A 6,000-nucleotide genomic window follows, 5' to 3' on the forward strand; every position below is an offset into this window, starting at 1 on the left:
AATGAAAAGTAGTTTATGATGAAAATAATACTTTTAACTAGTTACATTAATTAATATGCTCTGTTTTATTATTATATCAACAATGATATATAAGTCTTATTTTGAGAATTGAGCGTCAGGATGAATACTATGAATGGATCTGTCTCATTTCTAACCAATGGGGGACCATAGGCAGGCTGGGGGAACTCATATTAATGTTAAAAAACCTCATAAAGTAAAATTGTCATGCCATGGGACCTTTAATATTATATACATACAGTATATATTCAGTGTGAATCATGATGGAGGAGTGATGTGAGTGCTGAGCTCTAACATGGAGAAGAGTCCATCATCATCATCTCACCTCTGAGCTTTGGTCTGGCTGTCATGGTCCCCACACAGAGTGGTTTTAGAGGGAGGGGCTCCCTCCTCTCTGTCCTCACACTGACTCATAGCAGAGTCCTCACCTGCTGGGAGACATGACCTCTGTTACTGTAGGCCTATAAAAATGTAAAATTTGTGTGCCATTTACCATCATGTTGTGCTGTTTTATTACATTATATACCATATTATCATTCTATAATATAACTATATGAATACAAACTAAGTAAGTAACCATTATTATGTTAGCATGTTAAGGTCTGGTGTATTATTGTAGATGGTAAAATATTCTTCTAATGTGTTTATTTTGGACTCTTTTCTGCATGTATTTACTTCCTATTTAAGTATTTGTGCTGCAGCAATGGATGACTTGGGTTCTCTGTGGATCAATAAAGTTTTATGTAATCTCATAAAGGAGGATTTTACTGCAGGATGTTGAACTCCAAGGACCTCTTAAACTTATAAAACTGAACATTTTTCACCTGATAGTTCCAGCTTCTTGAAAGGTGACCATCTGCAGCTTTTCTTCTTTTAAAGATAATTCTTTGGGCATTTAAGGCCTTTATTTTGACAGGACATCTGAATTTCAAAGTTTAAAGTTCAAACACTTTATTGTCATTGTGTAGCACAATGAAATTACTTTGTGACAGCCTAAGGGTGGGCTAAAAGTGATAAAATACATGTTCGATAGTACTGGAACAATTACATAAATATAAATAAGTCTAATAATAATAATAATAATAATAATAATAATAAAAGAAGAAATTAAAGTTTATCTAGAATCACATATACTATCAAATAACAATAATAGATAATAATATATAATGAGCTGAAAATGTTAGATAAAAGTTAAGTACTGAAATATATAAATGTAAATGATATTTATATATGAATAAAAGCTAACATTATATAAGTAGGAGCTAATCATAAGTGCACAAGTTGTGTTATAGCATCAGGATTCCTTATTGCCAGCTGAAGACATGAAAGGGGAGAGAGAGGGGGAATGACATGCAGCAAAGGGCCGTAGGTCGGAGTCGAACCAGCGGCCCTCTGCGTCGAGGAGTAAATCTCTATATAGGGGGGCCTGATCAACCAACTGGGCTATCCAGGAAACAAAAAACTAGCTAAAGGAATCAGGCTTTTAACAGACCGATCAATTCATTGGTTAACCAAGACAATAATCAGCAGGTTGGTCATTCAGCCAACCTGTAACATCTTCAGAGCAGAACTTATACTAACGCAGTACTTTGATAGAATACAGGGGCGATTCTAGGGTCAGAGCTTTAGGGGTGCTGAGCACCCAATGAGCCCCACTGCCACCACCCACCCTCTTTTCACACAAAAAACAAAAATATGTCTATTGAAAAATAACTTTATCATTTTAACATTGGTTCAACTAACTCCAACATCCAGATTGTTTTTCTTTTTTTTTTAGACCTTTTCAGAGCACCAGCTTAATTGTGAGAGTTCACACAGACAGCCCCCTGTAACAAACACAAAACCTTCTTCACTCAGCTGGTTTTCCTGACCGTTAACTCCATGTGCCGAGAGAGAGAGAGAGAGAGAGAGAGAGAGAGAGAGAGAGAGAGAGAGAGAGAGAGAGAGAGAGAGAGAGAGAGAGAGAGAGAGAGAGAGAGAGAGACAGAGAGAGAGAGAGAGAGAGACAGAGACAGAGAGAGACAGAGAGAGAGATGCTATGAGTTCAGGAGTTAAGCCTGGTTCAGGTTAAATCCTCTGTGTGTGAGGAATGAATAAATACAGCAAAAGAAAAACATTAAACTTTCTTTTATTGTCTAGTTTGATAGTCAGCCACAACTGAAAAATAACAGATATAAATCTAGGAATGAATAACAATTCATTTAAAAAGCCACAGTGAGTGTTTTCACACATAGGCCTACTGGTAGTATACAGTGATATGTTTGTTTTTTCACTCTGGTCCAAACGCCAGGGCCAGAGTGATAGAGATGTTTCCATGACGACTGACCAGAAAAGACGCACGTGATGTGCGTTGCTATGGTACTGATAAACAAACCTGCTAATGCTAATTGGTTAACTATCAACAGACACCGAACTATTGACATTATACCGCTATATCACATTTAACCGACGTGACATGTCAACGTCCTGGGCAACTTTTCTCCACGCAGCAGCCTCTCTATTTATATCTGTATAAGAGAGGTCAGAGAGAATCGGACATTCAGACACTTATCACTCGTTCTAGTCTCTCTGCCATTTTTGTGAGTCGCTTCCGAAGCTTTTCAACGGTGTAGTACGACGTCCGCTGGGGGCGTATTGCGTATTACGGAGCTGATTTCAACTGCCAGTGTGAAGGCGGTGTTATTATAGGTGTACACGTGATTCAGGTACTCACCGATATGGTTTGTGAGACACAGCTTTGGAGCAACTTAGTTGATTCACAACACTACATAACGGGTTCTCACTCTGCGTGTGTTTCGCGCTGGATGACGGTCGTGCTGAGCGGTGCAGGTACAGAGGAGAAGTAGAAGAAGAGAAGAGGATGATACCATTTGCTAAGCGGGGATGTTTTCATTTTCATCCTTAACACATACATTTTAAACCACAAACTACGGAGTATGTTTTGGACATTATTTAACCTTGTCAAAGACGAACAAAAATGTTAGAATAACAATATTTCTAACTCCAAGTTTTAGGGGTGCTGAGCTGCTTTTTAGGGGTGCTGAAGCACCCCTAAAAAGGGGCTAGCCTCGCCTTTGATAGAATATATTGGTACTTTTACTGCAGTAATATTAAATGAGTCATTAATTGTCCTCACACTAACAGATAACCTTCAGTCCTGTCTCACTTTGTCAGCAAAGCTACTACATATTTCTCAAATATTTATTTTGAATCACCTCCATAATTGTTAGCATGGTTACCTCCTGTTGTTGGAAAGCTGGTGATCCTAAACACGGTGGCTAACAGCTAACTGGAAGGGTTCACCCTAACACACCCCTAACCCTAACCCTAACCCGCCTAACCCTAACTCTAACCAAACTTAACTCTTCAACACATTTTAGTTCTGTAGACTGACGAACTAAGTTTCTGAAAAAAAGATAAGAGATAAAAAGATTAAACCTGTAAAAGTACCAATACCTCACTGTCAAGTGTGTATTAACTGTACCAAGCAGAGTGAAAAATGTGAATTACCCCATGGGGGATATAGAAAGGGAACAGATTTAAGGCAGAGGTGTAATGCTGTGATTTGGTCCTTGAATTTCATGGCCAAGTCTGATTGGTTTAACTAAAAAGTGACGCCTCCAAACAGCTGATTTGATTTAAGAAGAAAGAGTAGTGTTTGGGTTATTTGACGTCTTCCTGAAAGAATTTGCGCTGAACTTTATTAGTCTCTCATTCCTCTCTAACATGTCACAAATAGTGTAGAAAACAGTGACTCAGCTCTTTCCATCAGACACACTGAGCAGGTCCATCAAAGGACTCAGAGTCTCTGGGACAGTTGACACATGGACTGTGTAAACAGCTTTCAGTCAAACCAAGTCTGTCTCAGTGTTAGAAGATGGCTGTGTGTTAGTTACAGTAAATGTATCACCAAGCTGTCCCACCAGTTCTGACACTCCTTACATTTTTCACTGATGACAGACACGCCCTCTCTTACACACACAAACACATCTACATGTCCTTCCTGACACTCACATAGTCTTTGACTGCACAGATCTGATGTTAGTGCAACTTATCTCAACTCCACGCCAACCTAGACGCTGCATTATCAATTTTATACCTTATGCCTGCAACGTATGCTTAAGTATAAGACAATCTCAACTCTCATGGCTTCCCTCCTTCAGTCCTCCTTCGCCATCTTGAACTCTTGTGTGGTGTAGCCACCCACGTAGTTACATTGCCATCTTCCTCATTCTCACACACGCACACACACACACACACACACACACACACACACACACACACACACACACACACACACACACACACACACACACACACACACACACACACACACACATACACACACAGGACATTTTACTGCACTCAGTGATTTTACTTTGATACTAGAAGTACATTTTGCTGATAATACTTTTTCTCCTTTTAACAAAGTAAGAATTTCAAGGCAGAACTTTAACTTGTACCAAAAAAGTCATTTGTTGGTACTTTTTAAATTAAAACAATTAAATCATCTTTCTCCTGACTGCAGCTCGCAAATCAACACAGAAAAAGCAGCGGTGTGAATCATAGTCTATCTATAAAACTCTGAAGAACAACCCAGAAATAACGTGTTGTTTCTTCTGGTAAAATATTCTTCTAATGTGTTTATTTTGGACTCTTTTCTGCATTGCTTTACTTCCTATTTAAAGGGGTGATAGAATGCAAAGCTGATTTGTCATAGTTAAAAAACAACAGTTTGGTGGGTAAATAGGACATACATAGAACCTCAAAATCCCATTGATACCTCTTTCCTCTGAAAATCTCACAATTTGAAACTGCCTCTGAAAACGGGCAAATCTGAACAAAGCTAAAAGTTGACGTCAACTCCTCCACTCCTCCTCATTTGGCTCTACCTTCTATCTTTGTAACGCCCCAAAATTTACATAGGCCACTAACTGATCTGAGGTCAGTTAGTCTTCTAAATCTAGGTTGCGCAAATCTCAGACACTTTATACATTGTTTGTCTGCTGTTGCATTACTAAATTCACTTCTGAGACTTTTTATGCGAGAAATCAACTATATAAAGCTCAAATATGGTCCATTTTACAAAGATTGATGGCTAATTGCAAATTTAGTACGACTGTTTCAGAATTCAGCAGCTCCACAGTATGCCGTGACAGCGGTGCAGTGCCTGCCCGAAGCACTGGCTTTCTGCCTGGACTGTCAGACCCCGCTGCACGCTGGCTGGAGCTCTCTCAGGAGATACGGAATACTGGCCCAGAGAGAAGGGGACAATTGAGAGGGACATGTGGATTTAAATCAGTGGCGCAGTGGACTCGCAATGGGCGGTGCGCAGGAGCTGCCTGCCGGCAGCGGTTCACGGTACGTTAACTCTTTTTTCCAACATAGATCCTCAAAGAACAAAGAAAAAAGAAAAAGAAAAGCAAAGGTAGGTGTGTGTGTGTGTGTGTGTGTGTGTGTGTGTGTGTATGTGTGTGTATTTCAGTCAAACCAAGACTGTCTCAGTGTTGGAAGATGGCTGTGTTTTAGTTACAGTAAATGTATCACCAAGCTCTCCCACCAGTTCTGACACTCCTTACATTTTTCACTGATGACAGACACGCCCTCTCTTACACACACAAACACATTTACATGTCCTTCCTGACACTCACATAGTCTTTGACTGCACAGATCAGATGTTAGCACAACTTATCTCAACTCCATGCCAACCTAGGCGCTGCATTATCAATTTTATACCTTATGGCTGCAACATATGCTTAAGTTTCAAAGAATCTCAACTCTCATGGCTTCCCTCGGATCTTCAACTCTTGTGTGGTGTAACCACCTGCATAGTTACGTTGCCATCTTCCTCATTCTCACTCTCTCACGCACACCCCTGCGTGTTCTCACACACACACACACCACACACACACACACACACACACACACACACACACACACACTTAATGCCTCAGTCATTTACTTTGATACTTTAAGTACATT

The 6,000-nt window shown here is 39.9% G+C and overlaps 2 protein-coding genes across 2 annotated transcripts in view; both read right to left on the bottom strand.

Moving 5' to 3' along the window:
* LOC116038066 (NACHT, LRR and PYD domains-containing protein 3-like) overlaps window positions 1–6,000 on the bottom strand; it is a 1,733,742-nt gene that overhangs the window by 938,961 nt on the left and 788,781 nt on the right. The gene's annotated exons all lie outside the window — the stretch shown is intronic.
* LOC116034665 (NACHT, LRR and PYD domains-containing protein 12-like) overlaps window positions 1–6,000 on the bottom strand; it is a 575,637-nt gene that overhangs the window by 408,697 nt on the left and 160,940 nt on the right. The gene's annotated exons all lie outside the window — the stretch shown is intronic.

Source organism: Sander lucioperca, chromosome 5 (genome assembly GCF_008315115.2).
Source record: "Sander lucioperca isolate FBNREF2018 chromosome 5, SLUC_FBN_1.2, whole genome shotgun sequence".
Lineage (NCBI taxonomy): Eukaryota > Metazoa > Chordata > Actinopteri > Perciformes > Percidae > Sander > Sander lucioperca.